Raw genomic sequence first — 15,676 nt, forward strand, 5'->3', positions numbered from 1 at the left:
AACTGTTTTATTGATTCAGATTATTCTGCCTCACAACAGCAGCATTAAGCGCTGCTGTGTTTTGGTTTGAGGGGTGTGGTAAGGGAGATTTACTTTTCCGAGGCGTTCCAGGTTAGTCCTCAGGGGTAGCGGCGCATCTGTGGCCGACCTCAGGTACTAATATCTATCCTATAATATAATCCTATCTGGGGTTGATTACAAATGTCCACGGGCGACAGTAGCCTCTTACCATCAGGTGGACTGCATGCTTGTCTGCTACTCCTATATTATAAAAAAGACTCGTTGGATAAAGTGCATCATTTTACTTAGTTTAGTTTTATAAAAGTAGTGCCTAAGAGCAGGGAAGGATTTGGGGGAGAGCAGGCAGGGCTACTGCCCCGGAGTCTCCACAAGACAGGGGCTCCCACTATAGAGAATGAAATATCGAAATTTTGACGGGTTAACATATTAAACCTTTATTTTCCAAACAGTTTTAAGCGTTTGTTATTCCAAACAGTGTAACACCTTCAAGAGAATGGTTCGGGAGCATTACTTACGCATGTCCTCCAATACTTGAGTCTTTCAACTTTTCTTAATATTTGTATACCTATATAATATTTTTATTATATGTTTATATATTAATTATATTTATTAATTATTATTATATGTAGATTTTATATGTTTTTTCTCATAGTTTGTATTTTTTGTTATTTTATTATTACTGTTTATGTTTATGCCTACCACATGTTATCGCCATCACCCAGGGTCGACTGGCAGAGAATGCCATTGGGCATTAAGTTTACCCATTGTAACCCTTAGTTTAAGGGGTACAAATAGTACATTACGATACGCGTGACCAAAGTAGCCTATTTTCGCACGGCGTGAAGTTAGCGCCCGAGCGCAGCGAGGGTGCTAAACGCCGTGCACATAGTAGGCTACTTATGTCAGAAGTATCGTATACTATTTTATAGCACGTGTGACATAAACCCGCTTATACTTGTCAATTGATATGAAAAAATATGATAATTATTTTGAAAGAAAAGAAAACTTATAAATGATTGAAATTAAAATTATGAATTAAAAAGAAACAACTAAAAAGTGACACAACCAAACCATTGAAATTTGATGTGAAGAAGTTTTGTTTTAGTTAAAATTTAGAAATGTGTACCTAGTAGATTTTTGATTAAAAACTTTTTAGTTGGCCTATTCTATTATTCTGCTCTCGTGATAAAGGCAAATCTAACACCACACATAAGTCAAAATCCATCAAGCCATTTAGGCTACATAATTACAAATCTTTAAATAATTTGTGGCGTCTAGACAAATGTCATATAGTAAGAACTCCGCCTAAACGTATTAAAGAAACATATGACAAGCAATCACATAATGTATACTAGTGATACAGTACATAATCTATAATCCGGACCTCAGTTATACAGATTCGCAATTATTAGGATTGCCAAACGTGAATAAGTAACTTTGTAATAACCGCAGATCAGCTATATTATGTGTCATATGTGCATTTAAATTCCAGAAAGCAGCCAAATCGCAACGGGAAGTTACTATACAAACCAAAAACCCGATTTCTTCAAAATATAGCCTATCTTATCCCTGCAATTTAGATGAATCCAACGACACATTATATGTCAAAATTAGTAAAGTTGTTTAAGTTTGACAAAGAATGAAAAATACATACGTACAAACATACCGTCGAAAAACATTACCTTCCTCAATCGGATCAAATAGCTTTTCTTCATAAACGCAATTATCCAAATTTTCGATAATCCGAATGACGTACGGCAACAAATAGTTCGATTTATCAAGTTTCTACGGGAGTAGTATTATGGCTAATTTTGATAATGATTCCTAATTTAAATATTATGGCCTACTTTGGTGTGTAGCGAAAATACACAGTCAAAACAAACAATAAAACTCGATACAGCCCAAAAGTTAGTCTTATAGTGATGCTATTGATTAGAATATACACAATGGCAAAATTATTTATAAATACGTCCAAAATAAAATATTAACATAATTATTGCTTTAAACAAAATACTCATTACTCACTTTTAATTTTCAAATGGTATTGAAAAGTATGAAACGTTCATAGCGATGTTAATTTTTTACAACTGTGAGGGTAGTGTATTGACATTCGTACAGTGTAAAAATCGGCTACTTTGGACACGGAAAAGCGTGACTAAAATGAGGGTTTAGGTCACAGAGTGCTATAAAATAAATAAATAAAATATGTATATTTGTTCGTTGTAATAATTTTAAGACTGGACGGAAGTATATTTTAATTCGGTAGATAATTAGGGGCCTCCACTCCTTCGTTGCCCCAGGGCGGCCACACCTCTTAATCCGACCCTAACTGTAACCAGTTAACCAGGCAACCTTTTGAAGTTATGACTACTTATTAAAAGTGACAATGCCGCCAAAGGCTTACCAAAAACAATTAATTTCAAAGCAACAAGCTGTTATTCTAACATTCCACCAACATTGTATATACAAAGGTACATACTCGTACATATATAGACAGCAAATTTCTTATTTGTTACAATAGTATTCACATGCCATTTCAATAAAACTCGTAAAATTCCTCCTTAGGAATTTAAGAAATTTATCGATAAGTATTTAGTATATTTCCTGTATAATAAACATACATAACTCAAGTATAATATTGTCGTAGAAAATAATTTAAACGTTAGAAAAACAACTAGTATGGTATACGGTACACGGGCTAATTTATACACTTTGTACCTTTGTATTTAGGTCATAGATTAGTAAAGATACTTCGCCGCCTTGAAATTGAATGAAGCCACAAACGGCGTATTTTAGTAAGTTCTTTTTTTTTAATTCTTGACAAATAAAAACAGTTTTAGAGAAAATTTACAAATAAATAACTAATACTGCGTAATTTACGTAATAAATAAATAATTATTTCAAATATTTTAGGGACATTTTAGCACGGAGACGTGGCAAAACTTTTTTACGCAACTATTCCAATTCTCAAAACTGGGTACATTTTCCTGTTAGGAGTGAGTAATCTTTACTTATCTATGATTTAGGTATGCAGTACCCTTGTATTTTCCTTCACCGTTAAAGTAAGAATAATTAATTTAATAAAAACACCTAATGTCGAAAAATCAGAGGTGACTGAATTCAAAACTTGAACCCTAGATTGAGACGCCGAATTTCAACCCACTAGGCTATCACAATCATTATTTAGGTAAAAAAAAAAAAATAAGTAGTTATATCAGAAATAAAATTTATTATATAGACAAGCTGTGCCTGCGACTTCGCTCATGTGGATTCAGAATATAAAGTAAATTATACACGCATCTATTAAGTTTCCGGACCATACCAATAAGCTTATTTTTCTCTTCGCATACACCACATGTTACATTTAAAACATACAAACAGACATTCTAAAATTATTGAAATTGTATGTATTATTCATTCTTAACTCTTTTTTTGGAAATATATGCGATATAGAGACACGCGAAACTTACATTTTATTATATGTATGTTTAGGTAGATGGTTTTAATACGGATTAACTCCGTTACACATATCGTACCTAGCATGCCCTAGACACTAATGCACTATTGCAACTGTACTTGAGGTCATTGCTCGCAACTGATCGTCGATATCCGCGGCTTAATGAACCCATAGCTCTATCAGGACAAGGTTACCACCGTATAGGAAGTAGAGTACTTTGAACAAAGTAAGTAATCTAAATATATATAACTCAAAGGTGACTGACTGACATAGTGATCTATCAACGCACAACCCAAACCACTCGACGGATCGGGCTAAATTTGGCATGCAGGTAGGTAAGAAACTCGGCCTCTCGATCGAGGGGTCCGAGGTTCAAATCCCAGACACGAACCTCTGATTTTTCAGTTATGTGCGTATTAGAAATTAATTATCACTTGTTAAATGGTGAAGGAAAGAATCGTGAGGACACCTGCATACCTGAGAGATTTATAAAAAAAATCTCAAAAGTATGTGAAGTTTACCAATACGCACTTGGCCAGCGCGGTGGACTATGTCATTATGAGAGGAGACCCGGGCCCAGCAGTGGGACGGTAATGGGATGAAGATGATATTAGTGTATTATGTTTCTGTGTCTCTACTAAAATATAGCTAAACACGTAAATCTGGCACACTTTAACGTATTTACACTAAATTACTTTTAAGGATCTCCCGTAATATTAGTGGGTTGTGTGTTCAGATTGATCTCGATGAACCACCTAGTGGGAGACGGAGATAATAAAAATGCCAAAATCTCTTTACATACTAATAGAGGCACATCAGTTAAGTTACATCTTAAGCGAGAGTGACAACGGATCCGTGTTTGGTTTCAAGTAGAATTCTTGATCCACATGTGAGTTGGTTAACTATGTCCATGGGCGACATGGATCATGACACCAGAGGAATTGCTTGCTTGTTTCTTCAATAATATAAAAAATATTACCGTTTACTCTGTCTGGTCTGATCTCTGAGATCTTTTTTTCACACCAGATCTATCTGTCTATCTATCTGGTGTGGTCTGCTGACTTCGCAACCAACACAGTAGCTCAAAACTGCTTTAAGACAAAAATAGGTATAACACTGGCATAACCGCTGACATCAAATTGCTTATTGTGATAATTACTTTTATTATTTAGTATTAATTGTATTGTATTAATTAATGTAATTAATTGTAAATTATATTTTATGAATAATATGTATATAATATAATAATAAATAATAATTAAAATAAGTAGAATAATAATAATATTGTATAAAAATTGCACGCCCTTAGGGTATACACAGAGGAACTACCATTGTAAACACCATCATTTTATGTACCTGTTGTTTTAGCAATAAATTGCTGATTACTGATTACATAGTCAAGCCACGAAACTTTATTTGTACTTAAGAGACAGGAAACATTAATTTCTCAATAACTCGTCAGTTTCGTTTATTTGCTTATCGGATCATCATCCGTAGTTATCTGTATGAAACAGCCGCAAGGTTATATTTCAACAGCACAATTTAAACAAAGACATCCCACTGTTGAGCAAACTGTCGGTGTAGAACGAGAAACTTATACAGATAATAATGATTCAAATAGAAAATTTGTAATTTGTAATATATTTTAAGATTAATTTACTTGAAATATTTTCTGATGAAATGAGATATTTATGTTTTATACGAAAATAGGTACTACAATTCCTTATTTATATAACCATTTCTATACGGGGGTCATCTATTCTTTTTAACAAGCTTTTATTAGCTTGGGTTATATGTATGTATGTAGATATGTAACTATGTAACGGAATCTTTGAACCCGATTTCTATCCATTTTGAACGTTCAATTTAATTCAAAATTTTGAAGAATTATCAAAAACCGATGACAATACACGATTTTAATAATTTTCTACCATTGTACATTGCGCTTTTCGAAAACTGGTAAATTGAGCACCACACGCTTTTTTCACAATTATACTATTTACTGTTCCTTAATTTATTCTATTTATTTTATTGTTACTTTTTAGTTGATTTTATCATTAAAGCGTGTTTATATTTTTTTAAACTATATTTATTTTTTATAAGAACAAAGTCACAAACGAGCCTGCAGACGCCTATGGACCTGTTACCAACTCCATATGAAACAAGGGTTCTACTTAAGGCCAGTCACATCCACAGCCACTTCTTAGGACTGAGACAATCCCCTCATATGTATCCAAGAAAACAACGCACTTACAATGACATAGACTTTACACTAGTTTCCTCCTCATAAATTAATTCAAACATATCAATATGATTGCACGTTCAAAGTGCAATACACATGTAATCGCAGTAATCTCACACTCAAAACAAGGCCGTATTTCAACAGTTCTGCCTGTGTTATCATTTTTCGCTTACTTTCACATTCGTCTTATCGCTCTGTTTATAAACAAGCGTTTAAGATTTCCTGTGGGAACTTAGTAAAACGTCGACTACAAACTACCGACATACCTACATACCCTATTTATGTAGGAGATACCTACTCTACTAGGTCCTACTTAGTCCTGAGGTAGCAACGCATACGTGAACGGTTTCAAGTACGACTATTTATTTTATCTAGGGTTGATATCGGGTGTGGTATGAGGAGACATTATTTTCCGAGGCGTTCTAGCTTAGTTCTTAGGGGTAGCGGCGTATCTGTGGCCGGTCTCAGGTAGGAATCATATCTGGTGTTAATAACAGATGTCCATGTGCGGCAGTAGCTATTCACCATCAGGTGGACTGCATGCTCGCATTCTACGCCAATAGTATAAAAAACAGAGGGCCATAGGTGGCTGTACCCATCTAAGATGTATATTATAGAACTGGCGGCAATACCCAATAGACGTACGAGTATAAAGGATAAATTATACAAACCTAGTTATTTTTTTAATTTTTACATAATATTTTCGAAACTTAATTCCAATGGTCACAAAAATATCAAAAATCTTTGTCAAGTTACTTGGTATATTCTGAATCATACACATTTTATTTCCAAAAGGTATTTAAAAAGCAAGGAACATTCTGACAGGTAGACAGCCACGAATCCTGCGATGACTCACGTTTCCTGTTAAAATGCTAAACACGAGGTTAACGTTCTACAGATATCGGATTTAACCAATTTAGTTATATTAGTTGTTACTATATCAGAACGGACCTTTAATATTGGTTTGAACAAATACATTCAATTTTTAAGCGACTTCCCAAAGGAGGTTACTACTCTTTGTATATAAAACTAGCTGACCCGGCAAACGTTGTGTTGCCATATAAATATAAAAGTTAAGGGTGAACAACCCTTATCACTTAGGGGTATAAAAAAAAGATAGTAGCCGATTCTCAGACCTACTGAATATGCATATAAAATTTGGTGAAAATCTGCAAAGCCGTTTCGGAGGAGTACGGTAACTAACATTGTGACACGATAATTTTATATATAAGATTTAAGTCGCAAATAAGCTTGAAGTACTGCCGACGGTAAGTGGTCAAAGCTCTAATCTCAGGCATGTACAACAGATTGTTATGTACATATTACAAATTAATTATCACTTGTCATAACGGTAAAGGAAAACGTATGAAATACACACCTGAGAGATTTATTTAAAAGTTCTCAAAGGTGCATGAAATTAACCAATTCGTACTTTTTCTTTATGATATAACAGTATTCTACTACAACCTTATTGAAACTAAAAAGCAATAATTGTTTGCAATCTAGTGACTTCGGATTAACTTTTTCTAAGGCGCATGAACAATCTCGCCTCGAAAATCGTTAATCCTGAGGATGTCGATAAGGACAATGGTTATTATTAAATGGTTATTATCAAATTATTGAAATCGTGTATTGTCATCGGTTTTTGATAATTCTTCAAAATTTTGAATTAAACTGAACGTTCAAAGTGGACAGAAATCGGGTGCAAAGATTCCGTTACTTGTTACTTAGGCTATCATTGCTATCAACCTTATTACAGACATCTAATAGCCACTTAGATTGTAAAAAATCTACTTCAATATCATAAAAAAGATAATAGTTACTTAAACCACAATCCACGCTAAACACTGCGAAACGCAATTATGCAATATTGCTTTATTGTTACTATCATAAACCTAATAGCCTAATTTACATATTATCTACGGGCAAAAGCAAGTTATTTCCAACACAAGATCTCGTGTTTACACTGCTTCCAATTAGAACCTCGATGCTAATGCGTTAAGTCCTGTAATCCTAGTAAAGTAACGTCGGCAAAGAAGTTAGTTTTATTTTTAAAGTCTAATAATAACGTTTTTTTTATGTATTTTTTGTCAATTTGAAGTAGTGAGTGATCATATAGTCAACCAACTAACTCCATATAGAAAAGGGGTTGTCATACCCTAGAACTAAGACGATGGCATCATACGTAACTCAGCCTACATCCTCACCCTTCCACTGAAATGCAGGAACTGATTTATGACAGAAATGAATGTGTTAGTAACTGACAGGTCAAATTGTTAGAGTTCCTCATGTAAGTCTCCCTCACCTTCAAACTGCTTGACTCTGCCTTTGGAGGCCCTACTCCAATCGAACTAAATCTACCACTTTTATTTAAAACGTATTTTATCCGAAATATTTGTCTGAAAACTTCCCAATATAATCCTAAAGTTTACCGTAAAACTCATAGGCTACTTAGAGTAGTGTTCGGCAACTTAGCCAATATAAGATTCAGGTAAAATACGTTACCGTTTTTGCTGACTCTACACCAGACGCTCTAGCAAGGACGCGTTTGTTGTCATATCTAAGAACATAGAGACAATATTAAACTCAGGTAAAATTAGTTACCGTTTTTGCTGACTCTACACCAGATGCTCTAGCGAGGGCGCGTTTGTTGTCATTGCACGCTCTATAAATATCCATCCGCTTTAGGAATGCAAACACGAGAACTGGGGGGGGTTTTCGAAAAACACAAGGTTTAAGTTATTTAGATGACGTTTGCACTTCGATTTTTTTAATATTACAGCTATTTTCAATTTATATTAATGTTGATTAGTAAATATACTTATGATGGTTTTTTGTTTGCAATTGAATTGCAAAATAAATAGGCACTGCTATCCCCAAGGAGTAAGCACAAAGCACCCTTCCTGTTGCTCGGTTTTTTAGGGTTCCGTACTTAAAGGGTAATAACGGAACCCTATTACTAAGACTTCGCTGTCTGTCCGTCTGTCACAAGGCTATATCTCCGGAATCGTAATAGATAGACGTGAATTTTTTACAGGAGATGCATTACGGTGGCCGCTATAAAAACAAATAATTAACTAAAAATAAAATAAAGTTGAATAGTAAAGGGTATACAACAAACCGGTATTTTTCGGCATTTTTCGATCTAACTGTTAAACCGTACTAGGAAGACGGTTGATATTTTTACAATTCGTTTACTACTATAACTGGCATTATAATAAATACAAATAAGAACCATAAAACATATTTTAATGCAGTTATTTTAATTTGATTATACGTAGACCACGTATCATTCATCATCACCCCAACGCCATCTATTGTTGGTTCATATAACTTAGTATTGTTGAAAATAATAAAATGAATAAAAAAATAAACATTTGGTGGTACGGAAGCGTCCATGTGCGAGTTCGACTCGTACTTGGCGAATAATTATTCAATATTACGCATAGATTTCTTCACCAGAAAAGTCTTATAATATAGGATGAAATTTCCGTCAAAGTTGGTACAAAAGTTTCCAATTAAGTCATACTGCCAATCGGACAGTTAATACAATTTGGACAATAATAAAAAGTTAAACGTGAAGCAACTTTAGTCCAAATAATCACTGATCTTAGAAAATTTGTTATTTTCAAATTACAGACACTTCTATTTGATTTAGTTGTACATTTTGTTGTTGATTGCAAAACGCATTTACAACCAATCAACTGATTGATAGTAAAATTGTGTAATGATAACGTAATTGAATTACATTTTATTGGACATGATCGCTCTAATTATTTTAAAAGCAGAATTAAAATTTACGAGATTACTTTTATTTATTTGTATACATTAATTTAGTTGTAAAATGTCGTGTCATTAGTATTTTATTCGTAATTAACTTTCAGTTACATATGCGGGTGTTACTTCACATACGTATGTATTGTGTAATGGCATTGGACCACCATAATATTGATCGTTCACTAAGTTGATTACGACTGAATGAAGTCTATAAAATAGGCCAAATGTAGTCAAAATTGCACCAGACGAATCCTATATAAGATGTAGATACCTATCCTCGATAATGTATTCCTATAGACAAAAGTTTTTATTGTTCATATGAAGAATATTTGTTTTGCAAAATTTATTAATTTTCTACATACATTAAATGCTATAATTGTTAGGTGTTAAATATTATATCTATGTTATTTACAATTATAATTACTACATATATGAAATTTTAAGTAATAAAATAAACTATAAACTAAAAAAGGGACTTATTTACAAAATATACAAGAAAATTATAAATAAAATAAGCCATCTAATATTGCCATGTGAGGCATGGTTCACAAAACGCTGGCGGCGTTTCCTTGCTGCACGGCAACACTTAATCTTTGTGCAAAATAGCCGCCAGCTTTTTGGTCACCGGAAACAGTGACAAGTCTGGTCGACATATCTGACATGATTTTTTTCATGTCAGATGAACATGGACCCATTTGGAAAAGGTATTAGGTATGTATTTTTTTAATCACAAACAGAGGCAAACATTTTATTTCTTAAAAAAATGTGTTTATTTTTAGTATTCTTTGTTATAGCGACTATTGCAATATATACTTGCTTACACAATTATATTTTTAAGAGATAGAGCTCTGTGACAAACGTAAAGACAACGAAGGCTTAATCATAGCCTTGTGTACCCATTGATTACGGTACCCTAAAAAGCAATTCTTGAATTTAGTCGACATTTTATTTCCATCCAAATAATAACACAAAGCCGACGGGCAACATTCTCCACTGATGCACCTAAATGCAGTAATTATCCCTGCACTCAACGCAGTCTTGCAACACAAGCACGTCTGCATATGCAGGTACCCAAATAGAACGATGTAATATTAATGCTCATTGCTTTCGTTATTTATAGGCACATTTACTAATTATGCACGGATAACGTTTAACTAGACAGCAGGTGATTTATTTTTTCTCTGGTTAATTTATATTTGAGTGATTGTATGTCTTAATTCTACGGTGAATAAATCCGCATAGTTAAAGGGGGCCTACCACCATCTTTTAAAAAGCATAATGGTTCAGGAAACTTTTATTTCAATATTACATCAACATTATTTTGTTTCGTACCACGACCTCCTTAAAACAGTAAAATATTCCGTCATACGCAGTTGAACAAACTTAAACCCTTATTTATTTTTCGCTTATCCATTGTATTAAAACCAACTGAAATTGTCATACTTTGCTATTTAAATTTCCTGCAAATTTAAATTTTCTGCAAAATAAAGAATGATAATTTCGACCGACATGAAACAAAACTGCTTATTGTAATGTTATAAAAACAATCTTACTTTGACGAGGTCGTGGTACGAAATTTCAATGTATGGTTAAAATAATAGATATTGTCTTAAGAGATGGTAGTAACCCCCAGAAATTAAAAGGAAGTACGAAAGGAGAGGAGAAAAAAATAGATTAGAATGAGAAAGTTTTAGTAATACGTGGAAAATTTATTTCAGAAATATTTACATAATTCTCTGGTTCGGGAAAATGTATTGTATTATAAAGTTTTGTAAAAACAAGTATTATACCGAATGTTTCATTTTTAATATTAGGCATATTGTTTAATGTGTAAGGCTAAAAATACTTCCTTAAAACATTATAAGTTCAATTAAACATGCTTATGTTACCGTAATTACCAAAAATTGCAAAATCTATAAGAAGTCTAAAATACTCTATGCATAAATCTAAATTTCGACAATTTCTACTAATTTCGTCGATCCATTGATTAGTTTTACTCAATACAATAGTAACTTGACAATCTTCTAGGTATTGTAACATTACCTGACTACTCTATTTTCTTTATAGCTACACTGTGACAAATGTTTGGTAGAAACATTTGTCAATTGTTGGCAACTCGCTTGCAGACTTGCCAATTATAATTACGATAATCACATAGAAATTCATTAGATTAAGACACGATCTTGTCCCAGTTTGCGTAGACGGTCTTGAGCGAATTGCGTTTAAGCGTAGTGAAGAGCTGTAAAGTACCGTCACGTTACTATTGTACCTACTGTTTTACATACAGCTGACATACATAGCGGTAGGCAGAAATAGTTGTTTTTTTATAATATGCAGTTAAGATTTATTATATATTTTATAATAGGAGTAGCAGACGATTATGTAGTCCACCTGATGGTAAGTGGCTACTGCCGCCCATGAACTGTAATCAAACCCATATAGGATTACATATTCCTACCTGAGGTCGGCCACAGAAGCGCCGGTACCCCTGAGGACTAAGCTGAAACGCCTCGGATAAGTATGTCTCCCTTACCACACCCCTCAAACCAGAACACAGTGGCTTTTAAAATTGTTGTTATGAGGCCGAAGTAGGTGTGGCGGTGGTGCCGCCGGAGTCGAACCACAAAGAGTTCTACCACCTTCGAATTTTCTATTTTTTATTTGGTTATATTTAATGGTAAATATGGCAATCCCAAAACCCTGATATAATCGAGGGGCACTCAAAATACTTGAATACTGAGACTCGGTACTTGAATTCGAGAATAAGCAGATCACTCAATATTCAAATTCTTCGACTTATCTTTTGATCAATATAATTCGGATTCCACGTGGTCAAATAAAACGTGAAAAATGGTCAAATAAAACTCTAATTGATGCACACATGGAAGGGAATAACTACTTAATTGACACACACATAGAAGATGCGTGTGTGTGTACAAACGTCGTAGACAGGGAATGGTCACAAGAGCGCAGATCTCAAGGGATGCACTCGCAGAGCTCCTTAGGGAGAACATTAAGATTTATCTTATATTTAGTGGGAACTATTCTAATTACCTCTCTTTCGTTATAGACGGTATCTATTTGAAGGTGGTAGAACCCTTTGTAGTTCGACTCCGGCGGCACCACCGCCACACCTATTTCTACCTAATAACAGCAGTGTTAGGCGCTGCTGTGTTCGGGTTTGAAGGGTATGGTAAGGGAGACAGACTTTTCCGAGGCGTTCCAGCTTAGTCCTCAGGGGTAGCGGCGCATCTGTGGCCGACCTCAGGTAGGAATATCTAATCCTATCTGTGGTTGATTACAGATGTCCATGGGCGGCAGTAGCCACTTACCATCAGGTGGACTGCATGCTCGTCTGCTACTCTTATATTAAAAAAAATCAATTTTTGTGAGCGGGAAACATAATTTGTGGTGACCGTAGTGTAGGTACCACTTTGTGCCTGTGTGAGAAATGTATATTGACAGTTCTGATGAATTTGGTTATCTTTGAGGGGTTTCCCAATTTATTACCAAACAATATTAAATACAAATATTGAACTTTTAATAGTCTATATTTTCCTTATTACTGCACACATAAAATATAAATCAATTGGTCATTTCCTTTTCAACTGTTGTTAAGGACACTCGAAACTACTAGATTACGTACAGTAGTCTCGTCTCGAAACGACTCCTGTGAGTACATCAGTAATTAATACAATTACTAGAATACAATCAGTGTAATGTAGTGTAATCTAGGTTTGACATGTGTTCAATAATAAAAAAGTGTGTGTGTAGATACTTATGAACGTAAGAAGTTATATATGTTTTAGCAAAATTATTAAAATATATTTGATTAATGAAATTTTTTATAATCTATATTTTATCAATATTTTTTATTTACTATAAATACTAAATATAAAATATAAATCAATGGCGAAAATATTTAATTTTGATCAAATTATATATTCAGAAACATATTTATAAAAACTAAAAACTAATTAAATAAAAAATAATACATATCTTGTTCTTATTAAATTGGTGATTTCCTTTCCAATTGTATTAAGGACACTCGAACTCTACTCTAGATTCAATAGACCAGTCTCTCGACAGTACATCACTATCTAATGCAATTTAGAACACAATCGGTGTAATTTTGTCGAGATGAATCTCGGTCAAGGGTTAGTCAAGCGTTACGCGCGACTGGCGTTTTGTTTTTTATAATAATACACTTAATCGTTATTATGTCTTACAATAGAATAAATTGGAAAGCGTGAAAATTGGAAAATGTGCATTGAGTTTTCATATTTCATTATTTAAATCTGATTGTCCTTATTTGCTTATTATAGTGGTTGTTTACGCATCTTTTAACTTTATCTATATGCCGTGTTTTTACGATGAAACGTAAGTAAATAAGAAATTTCGAAATGTTGATATTTACGATAATGTACATACGCGTATAAGTAGTGTAAGACACATCACATCACATCACATCACTACTGTTAATGACCAGCACTAGCTGTCATGTAGACAGGTAGTTTTTCGGCGCGCTTTTCGATGGAAAAACAAGATGGAAGTTTCGCAAATTTGTTGTACGTATTAAATGTTAAAATAGTTTTTGCAAAGTTATCTATTAGTAGGCAATTATTTGAGTTTTAGATTCAGTTTGATTTTGTCATACAAATGATAATAAATTATTACGATAAGAAAAAACATGCCAGTAAATACTTGCTTATCACGTTTATTATCTACTAAGCCCGTTACTAATAAATGGATTCCATCCCATTTGTAGTAGGCAGAAAATGACAAATTTCCATGTTTGGTTATAATTTTTGTGTAATATTTTACGTAATGTAAGTGGTATAAAATTATTGATCCACTGTTTACATAAATTTTATAATATTTAACACTTAAATTATATGAATATTTTTGCTGAAAGGATCGTCCGTTTTATGGTTACCTGAAAGCCCTATGTCCTGCAGCCAAAGACTAATATCGTAGCGACATCTAGTTGACAGATATAAAATTAATAATTAAATTCGTAACAAAAAAACTTAACCGAAAAAGATCAAAATTATTATTTGCAAAGAGATAAAACTGCGTTGAAGTCATTGTCTGTGGTTATTGTTATAAAGAAGATAACAATCTCATTTATATTCAGAACAGCGCCATCTAACATCGTTTCGTGGAACTAATCCGTCCAGCTTGTGTACGGTTATTTCGCGTGTGTTACCAACTGTCAGGATGGCCGAGCGGTCTAAGGCGCCAGACTCAAGGTAATCCTTGCCTGGAAAACGGGTATGAGCTGTTCTGGTCCTCTCTGAGGGCGTGGGTTCGAATCCCACTTCTGACAAATTCTTTTTACGGTTTTAACCAACTTTTTAGGTTTTTGTAATATTAGTTTTTTATCTTTATAACATGAAAATGTACAATTAATATTTAATTATTTACAATATTATAATAACTTAAACTAAAAAAAAGAAATAAAAAAATTTACAGTAATCAAAAAATAACTAAAATTATAATGAATAAAGTTTTTTTATCTTCTTTTATAGCTTTTGTTAGTTACCAGAATCATAATTTTATGTAAGGGTTGTAATATTTATATAAATAAAATATTTTTATATTGTTTACAAAATCAATTTATATCGCTTATTTTCAATTCCTTATGTTTTTCCACTGTAATTTCCCTATGTTTTTTTCTATTAATATAATATTTTATTTCTAAACTTATAAAATTTTCGTACTCAATCTTTGTACAAAAATTGTCTTATAATTTCAAACATTGTAAATAATCCTCGGTAGTATAGTGGTAAGTATCCCCGCCTGTCACGCGGGAGACCGGGGTTCGATTCCCCGCCGGGGAGTTTTTTTACAATCTAATAAATTATAATTTTTTTATTCGAAAATATTTATACTTGCTTTATTTATACATTTTTATTTAAAGAATGTTTTATAAGATTATTTTGTCAAATTTCTGAAACAACTTATAAACACGAAATTACATATTATCATTAAATTTAATTTATTCATTTTTTTTTTGTAAAACAAAAAAGAACAAACCAGAAAAGTTATATCATCAGAGTAAAGTACTTCTTGGTTTTCGGTAGAAGGGTGTGGACTGTGGATGCCGGTACACCTTATACTCGTAATATGAGCCGATCTTCGTTCTCATAAAAGGCATCGCATCTGTGTTCGACTTC

The 15,676-nt window shown here is 33.2% G+C and overlaps 1 protein-coding gene and 2 non-coding genes across 5 annotated transcripts in view; all 3 read left to right on the forward strand.

The window, feature by feature from the left end:
- tsl (membrane-attack complex domain containing protein torso-like) overlaps window positions 1-15,676 on the forward strand; it is a 107,599-nt gene that overhangs the window by 72,768 nt on the left and 19,155 nt on the right. The window lies entirely within an intron of this gene.
- TRNAL-CAA (transfer RNA leucine (anticodon CAA)) lies at window positions 14,712-14,826 on the forward strand. The gene is made up of 2 exons: window positions 14,712-14,749; window positions 14,782-14,826. It is a non-coding gene; the product is annotated as a tRNA-Leu (tRNA).
- Window positions 15,269-15,340, forward strand: TRNAD-GUC (transfer RNA aspartic acid (anticodon GUC)). The gene has a single exon. It is a non-coding gene; the product is annotated as a tRNA-Asp (tRNA).

The sequence above is a fragment of the Epargyreus clarus genome, unplaced genomic scaffold (genome assembly GCF_041222505.1).
Source record: "Epargyreus clarus isolate Ecla_fem2 unplaced genomic scaffold, WU_Ecla_fem_2.2 ptg000029l, whole genome shotgun sequence".
NCBI classification, from domain to species: Eukaryota; Metazoa; Arthropoda; class Insecta; order Lepidoptera; family Hesperiidae; genus Epargyreus; species Epargyreus clarus.